The sequence below is a fragment of the Leopardus geoffroyi genome, chromosome A2 (assembly GCF_018350155.1).
Source record: "Leopardus geoffroyi isolate Oge1 chromosome A2, O.geoffroyi_Oge1_pat1.0, whole genome shotgun sequence".
NCBI lineage: Eukaryota > Metazoa > Chordata > Mammalia > Carnivora > Felidae > Leopardus > Leopardus geoffroyi.
In genome coordinates this window covers 117,817,578-117,834,811 of record NC_059331.1, presented here as the reverse complement: position 1 = coordinate 117,834,811, position 17,234 = coordinate 117,817,578, and the positions used below count along the sequence as shown (strand labels likewise).

The window sequence follows — 17,234 nt, the reverse complement described above, 5'->3', positions numbered from 1 at the left end:
ACCAATTATACTGTCTGGCACAGAATAGATGCCGATTAAGGCTGGTTGCCCCGCAAAATGCCATGGGGAGCCATTTCAGGCCTTTAGGCAGGGGAATGGGATGACTGGACTTACACTTTAGGGAGATTTATGCTGGAAATACCCATCTTCCTTGATTACTCGGCCGGATGGATTGGAGCTAGGAGAGATGTGTTAGGAAGATATTGCATTAGTCCAGATAAGAGGTAATGACGATCTATGCTGGGACAGAGACAGGGAAATTGCAATCATATTATCTAACTGTAGGATATCAGAGCCAGAACAGGCCCTATGGAGTAGAGAGTCCAGACATAAATGACTTATCAAAGGATAGATCATGTAACTAGTTAAGTTCATCTCGTTCTTTGGTGCACTGTTCTTACCTTCACTCAAGCAGTGCTGGTATTAGACATCAACGCCAACATTTTTAAACTCTTAATACGAATAACAAAGTATCTCAGTTTTGTCTGAATCATATACTTTCTACTTTTAACTAGCATCTAGGGACAATCTCATGTAATCCTATTACTGTCAACTCTCCCTCACTCCTAAAGGAAGGTAGGGAGACTGGAATCAGAACAATTTCCCCACTACAGACGGGTAAACCAAGGCACAGAGGAAGATGAACCTTATTTCTGGATCAAACTCTCTCACATTTACTTATAAATTATTTTGTTTTTTTTAAATCAAAGTTTGTTTTGGCTTTGAAATGTTACTAAAATGTTGGTACAGGGATGGTGTTTGTAAAATTTCACGCTGAACAATATGTCATGGGAATAGAAGGGCTGACATCTTTTAAGATTATTCAGATTTTAAAGGTTAATGAGTACAGTTCTCTTGAAATCATGTCTATAGGAAGACTTGTGTGATCAACCAGAAATTGGATCTCTGTAGTTGTTTTGTCTTAAATATAGTGAATGAAGGTACATCTTGCTACGAATATGTATTGAAATGCAATCTCTTTCTGTCTCCCATCCAGAGCGGAGGAAAGAAACCAAACGATGTGTTTCTAGAATTAGTTTTCCTGCCAATGACAAACGGTGAATTCTACCACTGGAGGGCGCAGGAAAGAGCAGATGCTTTTCAGGTTATCGACACTAGGTGGCGCCGCTCTGCTAGTTTTCTTTATGTCTGTTTTTAATTTCTTATTTCTTAAAATTCCTTTGTTTAGCAGCGTTGTTAATGGAGTAGCTTAAGTCATGTAAAGAAGCTTTTTTATTTTTCTATTCTCTTCTTAATATGTCTGTCTGTCATATATAAGTATATGCTTATATAATATACTGATATAAGTATGCTAGGGGAAGTAGAGCCAGCAATTCCTTACAGCGTACAGTTTAGTTCTATTTCACTCTTGAATTAATTTTGAGGACATTCAAGTAGGGCTCCAAATTGAGTTTTCCTTTTGGACTGTCACTGTCTCAGGTTTTAGAATTTTGTTAGAGATTTCACTTCAGTTTGATTTTAAAAGCGACATAATTGTGAATCATATCAGAGCTACCAAAATGTGACATAACTCAAATACTGGAATGAAAAGTAGGTATCAGTAAAAGAATTGAAAATGAACTCTTTCATTTGGGTTTATGTAGAGAGGAATTCTCTAGCATCATTTAGTTTATCAGTTGTGTTTCTGAGTTGTACCTGTCTTTGGAGTTCAAATTCCTAACTATAAAAATAAGGAAGTTCCTCTAACTGCCCTCAAAGATCTCTTTCAATTTGGAACAAATATGACCTTATGAGTTCGTACACATAGTTGTGGCCCCTGCCTGCCCCAAACATGATTCTTGAAGCTATCTGCATAAACTACAATTTTTAAAATCTGGGTAATTCTCTGTGGCACCACAATGTATGTAGTTATGAGCCCCAGCTATCTTTCAATCAATGTTGAATCACAGTGAGAATGAAGTGGGCCCATGGAGGAGCAAGCTGAGTGCTCTGGAGAATCACACTCGTGGGACAGAACTGGTTCAGAGTGACAGATCTGCTCATTAAGAGACTCTGAGTCCAAGCAAAACTAAACGGCAACCGACAGAATGGGAGAAGATATTTGCAAATGACATATCAGATAAAGGGTTAGTATCCAAAATCTATAAAGAACTTATCAAACTCAACACCCAAAAAACAAATAATCCAGCGAAGAAATGGGCAAAAGACATGAATAGACACTTCTCCAAAGAAGACATCCAGATGACCAACCATCACATGAAAAAATGCTCCACATCACTCATCATCAGGAAAATAAAAATAAAAGCCCCAATGAGACACCATCTTACACCTGTCAGAATGGCTAACATTAACAACTCAGGCAACAACAGATGTTGGTGAAGATGCGGAGAAAGAGGATCTCTTTTGCATTGTTGGTGGGAATGCAAGCTGTTGCAGCCACTCTGGAAAACAGTATGGAGGTTCCTCAAAAAACTAAGAATAGAACTACCCTAGGACCCAGTAATTGCGCTATTAGGTATTTATCCAAGGGATGCAGGTGTGCTGTTTCGAAGGGACACATGCACCCCCATGTTTATAGCAGCACTATCGACAATAGCCAAAGGATGGAAAGAGCCCAAATGTCCATCGATGGATGAATGGATAAAGAAGATGTGGTATATATATACGTGTGTGTATATATATATATATATATATATATACACACACGTATATATATACACATACATATATACATACACACACACACACACACAATGGAGTATTACTCGGCAATCAAAAAGAATGAAATCTTGCCATTTGCAACTATGTGAATGGAACTGGAGGGTATTATACTAAGTGAAATGAGTCAGAGAAAGACAAAAATCATATGACTTCACTCATATGAGGACTTTAAGAGACAAAACAGATGAACAGAAGGGAAGGGAAACAAAAATATAAAAATAGGGAGGGGGACAAAACATAAGGGACTCATAAATACGGAGAACAGAGTTATTAGAGGGGTTGTGGGAGGGGGATGGGCTAAATGGGTAAGGGGCACTAAGGAATCTACTCCTGAAATCACTGTTGCACTATAAGCTAACTAACTTGGATGTAAATTAAAAAAAAAAGAGAGAGAGAGACTTTGAGTCCAACTCTGGCTCCATCCCTTATGGGCTGGGAGATGCTAAATCAGTAGTCAGTAAGTAGGCATTGAGCTTGGTGCTGGGTACCCATGGTGGATATGTGGAGAAGTGAAAAGCCAGGCACTGTGTGGCTCACAGTCTAGTGGGGCATAAGTTGTCTGTTATTGGGAAGTTGGTAATTATGGGGAGTAAGTACCAAATGAGATCAGGTCTCTGCTCTGATCCCTGCCCAAACTTTTGCCCATGGTTGTCACCCTGAGAAGTGATATGGAGTCACCACTGGGTGGTGGGTGTGGGGCACTCAGCCAAGTTGGGATAGGCAAGAGCAGGGAAAGGCTAGAAAGAGATAATAATGAAGTTGCTTAACATTCTTTGCCACCTAGTAGCAAATGTTAGACATCATGAACAAAGGGGTATATTTTCTATGAAATAAAGGAAAGTGACATAGACATAAATATATTAGGTCCCCATAGACATTTACTAGCCTGGAAATGAATGATATCTGGAGACCTGCAAGGAAGTGGGCAGAAATAAAGTAAAAATCCTTGAGTCACACCATCCTTGATGATGTCCACTGTAGTTGGTAAAACCTCCAGTGTGAGCTCATTAAATCAAATGCTGCATATGGAACCCCTTCAAATGCCATTATTGGTGATATGGGGCCCTTTTCTAAGCCCTTATAAACATAGACAGAGACACTTGTGCATCATTAGGCATGCTATGCCAACCACTCATCAAGACAGAATGACTAAATGGGCTGCTAAACACCATGAAACATATTAATGTTACAAAAAATTTGGAATCATCTTATACTTGATGTCATATAGGCTTTGGAGCACACTGAACAAATTTTCTCACTTGTGTAGAGCTAACTTACTCAATTGAGGAAATGCCTGAACATAGCAAAAACAGAGTAGGCATGGGCCTCCCTGAATCCTGCTACACCTAAGAGTGATGAGCCTGGCATTTCTCCTGGGGCAGGGTTGAGGGGATGGTAGGGAGACTGGAAATTGGGAGTGAATGGGATAGAACCTGAGTCTGGAGGCTGAGGCAGTAAAATAGGGAAAGGAAGAGGAATGAAGCCACAAACATTTAGGTGAAAAAAGTTCATGAACCAACCTCTGTAAATCAGGAATGGCTCCTTTAGGTTCAACATGGCGGCCACACTGGCAGTCAACAAAGGTGTAGGACTTCCTAGGAATGAGCTGGCCTTCCCTCTTCCAGCACTGTCTTAAAGCAGAAATTCCCAAACGGTGTTCCTTAGCACATTAGCACCCAGAGATATTAATGGCTGGGGAAAACAAACACTTCTGCACCACTTTGGTTTAGAAAATGCTGGATTAAACAAAGTCAAGCAAATTTATTTCATGCTTGGATCCTTTAATATACTACCATATATTGTAACACCTTCAAAGTAGGACTTACCATGTAGGGTTTCCCAGACCTTTTGAGTTTAGAATCTATTTTATTTATATAAAAATGTGGAACACTTCACGAATTTGCATGTTGTCCTAGCACAAGGTCCATGCTAATCTTCTCTGCATCGTTTCAATTGTATTATATGTGTGGCCAAAGGAGGAGCACTGGACCTTTTCTGTTGTTTTTTTTTTTTTTTTTAATTATAGATTATCTCAAGACACATGTTCTGAGAAATACCTCTTGGGAAACAATATCCTAATTTATTTCAGATTAAATTCTCCTCTAGCAATTTCAGTGTGAAATTTCCAGATAAAAGAAAATTGCCAGAGAAGTGAAAGATTCATCAAACCAACGTTTTGGTGACATGCAAGGAAACCCAAGTGTTCTTTTGATTCACTTATTTAAATTGTTTGTGTGGGTAGATCCACATTTGAAAGGCACAGTGACCCCATGTTTAGATTATTTTTCTCTCAGGCAACTACACTAAATTAGCTTTGCACCCCAACAATTAGGCCTTGCCTAAATGGTGCCACCACCTTGGAACCTGATGTCAATGTGGCTGTCAGTCTAAGCATGGCTATGCTATGAGAATAAGAAGAATAAATACAGTTCCTAATTTCCAAGTCAAAGACAGTGTGAATTGATATTACACAGTAAAATGCAATGAGATTAAATCAATAACATCTGCAATAAGGCATAATGAAGGTGAAATTATATCTCTGGCTTCCTGAACAGCTGTGAATCTATTTTTAATGATCCTCATTTTTGGCAGTCAGCTAACAACTTCTAAAATGTCCTAGAAATTGGATTGTTAAGCAGATGAGCACTGCAGTGGCTCAGAATGTCATTAATTTCAGCTGCCTTATCCATCTGCATGGGCGCAATGGAGGCATCGTGAATTCAGCCCCCACCCACCCCACTGAGCACCCCACTAATCGGGCTTGGGTGGCCCCAGTGAATGCCTGGAAATAGTAAGGCAGGAGAGCTGGGGGGAGAGGGGCTCCTGGAAGGATCATGGGCTGTTGAAATATGGAGAAAAAGGAAAAGTCCTTGCTTCTGTAATGCCAATTGTAGTACATAATTGACTTTCAAGCCTACATTGTGCTATTGGAACCTTATAACCGCCACAGGAACAAGATATTCTAATGGTTCCCTGTTTACCAATGGGGCCCTTGGCTTCCATGAGATTACTCTGCCCAGGACGTGGTCAAGGTCATGCCACCAGCAAATGCAGGAGCCAGCACTCAACCCTGGTCTTCTCATTCCAAAGCCAGGACCCTTTCCAAGTCCTCTGCTTGTTGGAATAGCAGCCGTGGGAAAGACACCATGAAAACTTTGAAATTCGGGAAATGTGAACATTTGGGATTATCCATGTTTTTCTTAGCTGCCTGGCACCTTAGTATTTTACTGCAGCTTTTGCCAGAAGCCATGTCTGGGAAACAGTTGATCGCTTTGGCTGATTGTTTTGAGCTCACTTTCCTTCTCCTGCTGGCAGGGGCAGGGAAGTGGGGAGGTGGGGGTGGGTGGTGCGGGTGGCACCCCACGCTTTGCACACAATTGTATTTCCTCCACCCTACCAGCAGATCTCAGATTCCCAGGTAAGGTTTACTAGCTACAAGGCTCAGGAGGCCCCAGGCTAAACTGTGTTCCAGAAGATTAAAGCTAAGAGTAGAAATCCACTGTTCAGATCCCCTCTTTGCCTGGGTGAGAGGTGACAGGAGGATGGATTCCTGACTCTCTTCCCTGCCCTGGGAAGCCTACAACATTGAGAGAGAAGATTTTTGTGTCGACGATGAGGCTGCAGCTAAGTTAAGCCATTAGTTTATGGGACTGACCCCACTGCCTAGCTTGCTTGCAGCAGTTGGGGCTATCCTTTGCTCCCTGAGATATTGGACAATCAAGAAGCTATGGTGCAGGGGTGGGGGCTGTGCTGTGGCATGGTTTTAGGCTGCAGAGAAGAGCTTGGCTCCAGGAGAGACATCTATGACACAGAGGGTTATTCGGTATAAAAGTATAAAATGAGTACCTCTGTTAAGCGAGGGGATTATCTCTATGAAGCCAGGGAACACTGTCCAATGGCCGACATGATGGTCAGGAAAGCTGTAAGGAGAGAAGCAAACAGTGGAGGGAAGGGAGATTTTGTAATGATGAAACATCATACACCACTGATGATTCAAACAATGCCTGGCGTGCTAGAAAACACTTGCTCTCAAAAATAGTGGGGAGATGGGAGGGATCACGGTTCATGTGAAGGTGGGAAAATGATGTTCAGAGGAGAAGGCAGGGGAGGTCTAGGGAAAATGGAAGAGCTGGCACCCCTAGACCGATGGGGCTGGGCTGGGCCAACACCACGGGCCAGGAGGCAGTGCACTGAATGACAGGGACAGAGGGGCTGTTCTGTGCCAGGACCTGCTTGACATGCCAGGGGAACAGTGTACATCCCATGCAAAGGGGATTGACACATCTCATCTCCCAGCAAGCCTCTCCCATTAGGCTCTCCCACATAGATTAGTGGACAAGGTGGCTATTTTGTTGTGGTTTAAAAGAAGCTCTCAAACACGAGCACCTAACTTGCTTAAGAAACACACACATTGTCTTTAAAGCCTTAGCTGGGGGTCACGGTCTTTCAGTGCACAGAGACCTAGTTATCAGTTATGCAAACCTCATGCCTTCACTGTAATTGATGCGGGTCAATGTAAGGTTGGCGAGATTTCCCCTTGTGTGTCGACTTCTGTCGTTGGCTCACTGTGCTCAGATATACTCTGAGGCCAGACTCAAGTTCACAGGAAATAGTATTGTGTTCCATTAGTGATGTCTGCCCTGGATGAGAGAGAAAGGAGGGAAGCTCCTGTATCTCCACCCTCCTACTGCATCCCAGAAGGTGTTCTCACTTTACGTGAAGCTGGTTGAGGGTCAAAAATCAAAGGAACCTCAGACTCACAAGTGAGGGAGATGAATGGATAGAGGAGAGCTTTCCTGCCAATCTCAAAACACACTAACAGTTCAGGCTTTGGAAGCATCAGGAGTCAAATTCACCACTAATAAGTTTATTTGGAAGGATAGAATCTCTGAAGAATTGTTGAGTAGACGCTGGAGGGCCAAACTAAGTCGTCCAGTCAACCTGATTAAAGTTAAGGGGCAGGGAATTGAGATGACTACTCACCAGCTGGCTGGATGTTCTTTTGTTTCTCATCCTGAACAATGAGGGGAAAGCAGTTCCAAAGAGAGAAGGACAATGGAGATCTGTATGTACACACACACACACACACACACACACACACACACACATATATATACACACACACACAAATCAAACACATCACATTTGCATACATACACATGCATCATGTATACCTCATCTGTGTGGTATACCGAGGAGAACTTAGAGAATCAAGTTCCAGAAGCCATGTTTCCTTGCAGGCCTCAGTTGAGTAGTTGGTATCTTCACTAACTAAAGGAATAGAACCAAAGGCAGTGGACCAACACCCGAGATGAGAGGGTGGCCGCCTGTCGGTCAGATACCCAGAAACCCACTTCATGATAAGTCGTGACTCAGCTGGGAGGGGAAGTCACAGGGCTGGGGAGACACTTGATTTTGGGGCTCTGCAGATCCAAACCTTGGCTGTTGGTGGTGCCTGGAAGCTTCCCTGTGAGTTTCACTTCATTCTGCGAGGACCTACCTGCAGGGCTTGAGTAAATTAAAAAGCAGAGCTTAACAGTATTTTAAACAGGAAGTATCATGTTTCTGAAGTAACTCGACATGTTAATATTGTTCTCCAAATGATAGCTTCTTAATAAGCTTCATTTCACTGGTAGCATATTGTCATGCTAATAAACAATGGGATTTGTTTTTAAAAAGAAAAGCCACCCCGAATGTCTGCATGGCTAATTTCCCTGATGTGTTAACATCACACATTTGGTGTAGAATTGCTAAGGACTGAATTGCTAAAGCCAAGGCTCCTGGTGGCACAAAAGGCATGAAGAGAGAGGCTGCAGGTTTAGGAAGAAGGTGCTCAGCATTGAGGGCTGGGAGTTAATAGGATCAGGGGGTCCCCTCTCCTTCTGGACTTGGGAGTAGACATCAAGCAATTGCACTGATCTATAGCAGAAGTTACCAATAGCCCCAGCAGGAAACAGAACTTCAGAATCCTTCTCCAGACGCATTCCCTACAACCTGGTAGTTGACACAAACACAATGAAGCCTATTTGCATTTAGGGGGCTTATCTGCCTACTACATCAGGTAGTTTATTATGCACTCTTCAAAGAATGGCAGGAAGTGTCCTCAGATGCTGCTTTTGCTATTTGCTAGCTATTGAGATGGGAAACCATCCTCCCTAAGTAATTAAATGACAGTGGCTTATTAAATATTTTGAGTCCTTTGCACTTCTTCCTAGATACCATCCAAAGTGGTGCAATGTTGGGATTCTAAACTTGGGGTCTATGAACCCCCAAGTGGCCCATAATATAATTTGAGGGTCGATGATCTCGGATGTGAAAAAAATACAGGTATTTCTTTTTTCACTACTGTCTAACTGAAGTTCAGCACTTCATTCAATTATGAGTGTGAGCAACAAACCGGCATTAGTATCTGTGATCTTCTCATCGACAGAAATCACAGATTTCCCCGCCCACTGAGGTTGTTGCAGGGATCGTGTGATATCACGTGCGTTCACCACAACTTTGAAATGACAATAGTTGTCAGACCTGCTGCCAGTAACTATTCTTTAGTGTGCCGTTCTAGAAGCACATGCATTACTAGTTCACAAATCTGTGTTTTGAAGAATATTTTGATAACTTCATTTTGATATAATTTATGGTTTTCTTTGTTGTTTCATATATGATATTTTATACCCTGAAAGCACGATTCCAGAAGAGGGTCTATGAACAGAAAGGACCCTCCCTTCAGATGAGGAGGCCAGGGTTCCTGTCCTCGCTAAACATCCTTGTCAAGTCCCCTCCTCCTCTTTTCTTTTTGCCTTTTTTTCTCAATTTAAAAAATTGAGATGAAAGTCACATAACATAAAAGTCACTCTATTAAAGTGTACACCTCAGTGGATTTTTAAAAAATATATTTATTTATTTATTTATTTATTTATTTATTTATTTAGAATCCCAAGCAGGCTCTGCACTGTCAGTGGGGAGCCCGATGTGGGGCTTGAATAAACCTGAGCCAAAACCAAGATTCAGATGCTTAACTGAGTGAGCCACCCAGGTGCCCCACAATTCAGTGGATTTTTAACATATTAACAAGGTTATGTGACCACTACCACTATATAATTCCAGAACATTTACATCACCCCAAACAGCAGCCCCATCTCTGTTAGTGGTCAACCTCTGTGTTCTCTCCCTCCAGCCGCTGGCAATCACCAATCTGCTTTCTGTCTCTATGGATTTTTTTTTTTTCAACGTTTATTTATTTTTGGGACAGAGAGAGACAGAGCATGAACGGGGGAGGGGCAGAGAGAGAGGGAGACACAGAATCGGAAACAGGCTCCAGGCTCTGAGCCATCAGCCCAGAGCCTGACGCGGGGCTCGAACTCACGGACCGTGAGATCGTGACCTGGCTGAAGTCGGACGCTTAACCGACTGCGCCACCCAGGCGCCCCTCTATGGATTTTTCTAATCTGGTCATTGCTTAGAGATTGAGCCATAAAATATGAGGCCTTTTATGTCTGCTTTATTTCGCCTAGCAGGATGTTGGGGGAGTTCATTGTGCTGTGGCACATGTCAGGGCCTCATTCCTTTCTGTGACTGAATAATATTCCATTGTATGGATGTACCACACACTGTTTATCCATTGGGCTGCGTTCTTTATCAGTCTTCACATCTACACTTTCAAAATGAAGAGCTGAGGGCAGATCACTGCTAAAGATTCTTCCAGCTTCCAAACCTTGACCCTGTTTACCTCCACGTAGTCTCTGCTGTGTTGTTTTGCATGAAGCTCTGTTAGATTGGCTCCGGGTCTCCTGTCCTCAGACATTGGCCTATCAAATTCCTGAGAGCACATTTTTAAATTCCATCTGTTCACATCCACCAAAAAAAAAAAAAAAAATTATTTCAATTGGTTTGGAAATCTTCCTGAAATTAAGGCTTGTTGGTAGACAATCCCAAATGGACGACTACTCTCTCTCCTCCAACTAGGTGTGCAACACCGTGGCAATTGACAAACTGTAATGGGCTGGGCCCATGAGTGGGAGACTAAATGCTCTGAAGCACAATCAACAGAAAACTCCTTCGAAAAAATCCATGGCATGTTGTACACCCTAGGGAACAATTCAAGGTCTTATCCTAAGGGTCTCACTCTGCCACTCTCAATGCTTAATTCTGGAAAAAAGAAATTTCACCTGTCACTTGAAAATTTCAGCAGATGTCTGCAGCTTATTTCCACAAGCCTGTAAAGGATCAGAAAGATAAAGGAGGGAAGGGCTCACGGAGATAAGGGACTAGCAATAAATCCTCAAATTGTGTAAGTATAGAGTACTGTTAACAGAGTTTATTTGAGGATCTGAGACACCTTCCTAACTCATTGACTTTCACTCTTTACTAGATTATAAAACAGCGTATACTAACTACAGTCAGAACTAACACAAAGGCTTCTCATGCAGCACAACAAATACATATTTAACGTGAGAAAAGATTATAAATTACATATTATTCAATTTTGTGCTACCTCCCATCCCCCACATGCATAATAGAAAAGGAGCCGGCTATGTTTTATCCCCCTACCTTTCTTGACATCAGCCAAACCCTGTTTTGCTTTCAGCCTGTTCCTTTGTTACATAACCACCCTCTCAATCCATTCTTTCATTTCCTTCCAAGTGCTTTCCATCACGCCCGTGGTGTCTGAACCTCATTACACCTACTGGCGCGTGATGCTGAAGCATTTACTGTTCTCAGCCCAGCACATTCTTTGCTTGCAAATGCTTTAGATTCTTTTCCTTCGGAGATAAACCAAGAAATCTGCAAATTCATACCTAATCTGTCATAGCCCTGTCACCCAATTCAATCCTCTCCAAACAAAATCCTTTTGGTGAGAGGAAGACAATACCCCGGTTTCATAAATAATTTTTTCCACCAACCTTAATCTGCTGTCTATGAATATTAATGAGTCTCATCGATTCATGTCTCCATTTTATGTCCAATATTAGACACCTTCCCAGAAAGCTAGCTGTCAAGGTTGCAAAGGACCCTATTTCACTTTCACGTTAAATTAGCAAAATAAAAAAGGGCAACTTCTTTGGCTTGTGGATTTCAAGAGGTACCCCCTCTTTATCCCTGCACTCGAATTGCTTTTACATCGTTCCCAAATTATATAGGTCAGTCCTGGCAGGAAGGAGAGCTGGGTTGTGTCACTTCTTTTTCGTCTATTCCAAGCAAGGGTTGACCTGCTACCATGGACACATTTCAGAGACGCAGTAAATGTGTCTCTTTTACCAATCTCAATTCCTTTGCTTGCTTGTTCTTTTTTCTTTTCTTTTTTTTTTAATGACTTCCTTGTTGGGTCTAGATCTGAATTTTTGTGACATTCTGCTTCTTCTGGCTATTCTTGCTTAAAAAAAAATTTTTTTTTATGTTTTATTTATTTTTGAGAGAAAGAGAGAGAGAGCACGAGAGGGACAGAGAGAGAAGGGGAGACACAGAATCTGAAGACAGGCTCCAAGCTAGCTGTCAGCACAGAGCCCAACGCGGGGCTCAAACTCACAATCCGGGAGATCATGACATGAGCCGAAGTCGGACGCTTAACTGACTGAGCCACCCAGGTGCCTTGGCTATTCTTGCTTTTAAATTTTCTGCATACAGACCACAGAATAAGTGGGTTTGGTTCCAGGGTTGCCCCTGGCCTGTGAGAAATCTTTGCAAAAATTAGGACATTTTAGAAAAAGGAGCTCCCTTTGGGCGAACATAACTGTGTACTGGGATCCAGGGTCTGCTGAGGGCAGTGTGGGCTGCATTTCAACACCTACTTCCTCTCCTCAGGGCACCTTGGCTGGTTTCTCTATTCAATCTTTCACTTATCCCCCTTCGCCAGTTTCTTGGATCCCAAGTGTTTTTTGGGGGATGCCAGAGATTTGCCTTTTATGCTTAGATCCTTCTTAACTGCAATTCACCTTTTTCTTCTTTACTCATTTTCAGGGCGTTAATGTTAAACTCCTTGTTTATCTGCCAGGTTTTACAGAAGCACCTTTAATTCATCTTTCTATCTTTGAGCAATTTGAGGAATTCAAGTTATATCCTTGGGTTTTACATTTATTTGGTCGGTTGATTTTTTAATACATGCTTTCATATGTTCAAAGACTTGCTTGCTGATAGCATTATTTGTTGCTTAAATGACAAACATATGGCCAACTGCCAGAGGAGCTGTGTTATTTGAGGAGGTCCAGGAAGCCTGCTCTAGGTCTGACTAGACCCCTCCTTGATTGCCATTCGTGCCTCAAATTCTATCTTAAAGCCACATTCTTTTGGACTAAGCAAATGCAGCCTTGTTGCGATATACTACACTTGGAAAGAACTAAGGAGACTGCACCAGTCATTGACACTTTAGTGAGAATTAGTTTATCAAATCCTGTTCCAAGGGCAGCTATGTGACAGAAGAAAGGTGGTTTGGGTCATGGAATATACTAAATCCCCTAGTGGGCAGGCCTGATTAGGCTGGCAGAAATACCCTTGAACATATTGGTCATTTTGAGGGATTCTGAAGAGAACAAGGGACTGAAGAGAACAAAGAGAACAAACCGTCTTTGAGGGTTCTGAAGAGAACAAAGGCAAATTGACCTTTGTCATGTTTTTGCCCAGAGCAATCCCAGGGCAGCTCTAAGAGATCTAACTTGGTATAAACTATTCAACAGTATTGATGTTTCCCGATGTGACTAAGGGTGAGACTCTTCTGTTAACTTGCTGGAGCAGCTGAGAATTCAGATTCCTTCCCTGGGCCTACACCAATCACTCCCTGTTTTGACCTTGATCTTTAGTCATTGAACTTCCTTGAAGGCCCAGGGTTGGTGATGTTAGCAGGGCAGGACACATACATCTAAGGAATTCATTTCTCACATGAATATGGCCACCTGTGGAAAGATCTACGCAAGACAGGCCACAGGCCCAAAGAATATTGAAGCAATAAAGGTCCTTAAAGACCATAACCAGTCTAGTCCTAGGCCTGTCAAAGTGGGCTGCACACACATCTGAGGGTGCAAAGCCATGACTTATACACAAATTAAATATGGTGCATCTTCCTGCAGTGTCCTTTTACTAGATAGTAATAAATTTAAAATGTTAGCTTTAAATTAAAACAAGCATGCCCGTATTACAGAATGGAATATAGCAGTCACAGGAATTCAAACAGATACCAAGGAAAATGAATACACGAGCACAGAAAACAGAGCTTAGATTACCCAGGATTATGTTTTCAAAAACAATTTTGCATCAGAATCCCCTGCAGAATTTCAAAAAAACTTTAGAACAATTCTGCTGCCAGTGCCCTTTCCAAATGGATTCTAGTACATTGATATTCCTCCAGAGCTCCTCTGGTGATTCAGAGGTACGGCCAGAGTTGAGAGCCTCCAAATTTGAGCCCAGCTGAGGCTCAGCAGGGTGAAGTGACTGACCCAAGATCACACAACTCATTTCTATTTGGTGTTTTTTAGCCATTGTTCTATCTATGATCTGCTTCTCAATAGGATCAGCTGCCTAATTATGGGTCCTAGTGCTAAACGGAGAGTGCAGATCCCTTGTTGTATATAAATCGTTAAGAATTTTAAGACAGCAACAGCACAGCATTGGCAAGTGCAGAGTCCTACCGCATGTGCTGGCCCGTGTACACACCCATGGAGTCAGCCCTGCGCCTCCAAAGCCTGAAGAGTGTATTCAGCCCTGCAGCCAACTTAGAGCAGTGAAAGCACATCTACAGGACGGGGAGGAACAGTGCCCTCGTCTATATTCCCTAGTTTATGCGGTGAGATGACACACGCATGCAAGCATACCCACACGCACCCCTGCTCAGGTATTTCAGAGACACCTTCTGGCAGAAGTGGTTAGCAAAGATTAAATGAGATTGTTCTGCTGTAAAAGCATGTTTGCTTCTTCATCTAAACTGAGAATGAAACTGTCAGCTCTTGGCTCTAACCTGTGCTGGGTGGCTTATAAATTCCAGTTTAGACTTTCGCCCCAAACCACAACCCCCCCCCCCCCCGCCAGCCCTGCACAAGTTTTCATACTCCTAAATCTTCATCTGGAATTATAGGCTCAGATTACGGAAAGGCGTTTTGTCGTATTTTGGACACAACTGAGTTAGGTCCCTCTCTGAAATAAATGAGGGCGTCTGTTGTGTTGGGTTGAGGGGGAGAACCATGGACTGTGCGCATGCACACGCGCGCGCTCACACACACACACACACACACACCAATATCAGAGACGGGAAGCCCAGCAGAGCCTGATAGGAGAACAGCAGAGCTTAGGAGAAGCCCTCACTCTAAGGAGGCTGTCTTCTCCTGGAGAGCGAGAATAACACACTCCTTGCCTGGATAAAGACCTCTGTTAGGGGCGGGAGCAGATGTATGTGTGAGGGCCTGGGGGAAATGCAGGGAGGAGAGGACCAGGCAAACTGCTGGAGGAAACGAGAGTGCATCCATTCTCTTGAGATTCAGCAGCCGGGCAAGGTACGGAGAGTTAATGAACCAAGGGGAGGATGGGGGAACACCAGGGAATTCAAAGTAAGTGAATGAAATTCTCATTACGTCGCCACTGGAATTAATATGCAAGCTTTCTTCTCTCTCAGGGCTTCTTTTTGGCATTGCTGCTATGAAGTATTTGGGGCCAGGGATGGAGCAAAACCCTAGAGAAAAGCAGGTGATTCATGTTCCTGGGAATTTGCATCCAACTCAGTAGATGGGGCAGACAGAGCCTGCACAGCTGGGGAAGCTTTCTCAAAACCTTCGAAATCAGCAGCCATCCAGTCCTGAGAGCAAGGGTGATTTAGTCAGATAGGTCTAGGAGAGACCCAGTGTGGCCCGTTCTGTGAAGACCATTGCTTTCTTGATGGCCAGTCCCTGTCTGTACCTGACTGACTCAGGCTTACCCCTTAACGATGTCTGGAGACATGTATAAAAATGACAAAGGATTCACTGAAACTTAGAAAGGCCCTATGAGGGAATGCGCTATAATCAGCGTATTAAATCTATAACTTCGGGCCATGCACACATGTGGTAGACAATCACACAAAGCAAGCACAAATACTCTAGGGAAGCTCTTGCTGCAGCGGCCAGAGTGGGCTCCCAGGTCAGGCAAGTGAGTTCTGCTCCCACCTCAGTGTAATCAGAGGCCAAGAACTTAACCTCTCTTAGTCTTGTCTTCTCCAGCTAAAAATGAGCTACATCGAACAGCTATTTTATAAACTTGTCTTGAGGCTTGCATAACGTGGTGTAGTTGTGAAGGTTTTCACCTGGAGCATAGTAGGTATTCAGCATACATACATACATAGTACACAGCGGGCACATAGTAGGTGTTCAGTAATAACTATTATCAACCATCAATCCTTTCTTTCTCTCTGCCCCCAGGCTGGGGATTAATGAAAACCCTCAGCCAAGAGTAATTTAAGAAGGAGATGCTTTTGGTCAGGTTCTGTTCCACCCTTTTGACGCACTCTTGTGTGCTTGGCTGGCCTTCTATGCACAACCAGCCCTTGTCCACAAGAAGCCCAACAGAATGGGCATCTCTTCATAATAGGAATGATACATTAATTGAGAAGACAGACGTCTTAGACTCTGTCTCGTGCTATTTTCAAACATCACCTCATGAGTTGACAAAGCAGTCCCGATTTGCTTCCTGATGAATCTGGACAATGCTGGAAAGTGAGGCTGTCCCTTTCCTTTCTTCCAACATGTGTCCAGTGAAGTGACCTCAGAACCACCTCTCTGAGTTATCTTCTAGCAGCGGGAGAGAGGGTTCACACAGGTCAGAACTTCTCCGGGGCTCCATGCCCTTCAAAGACGCATCTTTGAGCATTCTGTTACAAAATGAGAAAAGTAAGGACAATGAAGAAAGCTTTCTTCAGTAAAGCTTTCAATCAAAAGGACTGTCCTCTATGTGGAGATTGTGGTTTGCTGGTGTTTTGTGTATCAAGATGTGCTTTGTGTGTGTGTGAAACAATAGAGAAAGGAGATGAAAGCAGTTATATTTTATACCCTGACTTGGCAAAATGAAAAGGAGGCAAACCCATGTTTCCCTCCGTTACCACCCAATTAAAAAAAAATAATTTTACTGGCTCATGAAATAAGAAAGCTGGAAACCACTGATATGGACCACCCTGGTGGTTTAGGGAAAGAAAATAACTTCCAGATTAGCAGCTACCCGGAACATTTTCCCCCAGACTGTAGACCCCTGGGCTTTTGCTGCATGAATTATTTCATGTCTCCTATCTATGACAAATATGGCAAATGAGGGTGAAAGGGGCTGTATGAGAGGTCATGGGTTTCCCCCAATAAACCAACCACATAGTAGTAAGGAGGGATGCAAAGTCAACGTGCCATCCCCATTCCTACCACAGATACAACCCTTCCCTCGTGTGAATGGGTCTGAGAACATTTGGTGTTGATGCTGATCCAGTACTTCCAAAATACTATGTTCGTATTTAAAACATTTCTAAGTGAAACATCTTCTGTTAGAGATTCAACTACAACCTGGTTTTATTTGGGCTTGAAAAGACCACTTTTTTGGGTGAGAGTCCAATATTGTAAAAT

General features: G+C 42.8%; 1 long non-coding RNA gene and 1 other non-coding gene across 2 annotated transcripts in view; both read right to left on the bottom strand.

Annotated features, from left to right (window-relative positions):
• Nucleotides 1-4,558: 4,558 nt before the first annotated feature.
• LOC123607739 lies at nucleotides 4,559-4,667 on the bottom strand. The gene has a single exon (XR_006716888.1). It is a non-coding gene; the product is annotated as a U6 spliceosomal RNA (small nuclear RNA).
• Nucleotides 4,668-12,212: 7,545 nt separating this feature from the next.
• Nucleotides 12,213-17,234, bottom strand: part of LOC123606574 — a 31,997-nt gene continuing 26,975 nt past the window's right edge. The window contains exon 5 of the long non-coding RNA XR_006716346.1: nucleotides 12,213-16,501. This is a non-coding gene — a long non-coding RNA (uncharacterized LOC123606574). The remainder of the gene's footprint in view (nucleotides 16,502-17,234) is intronic.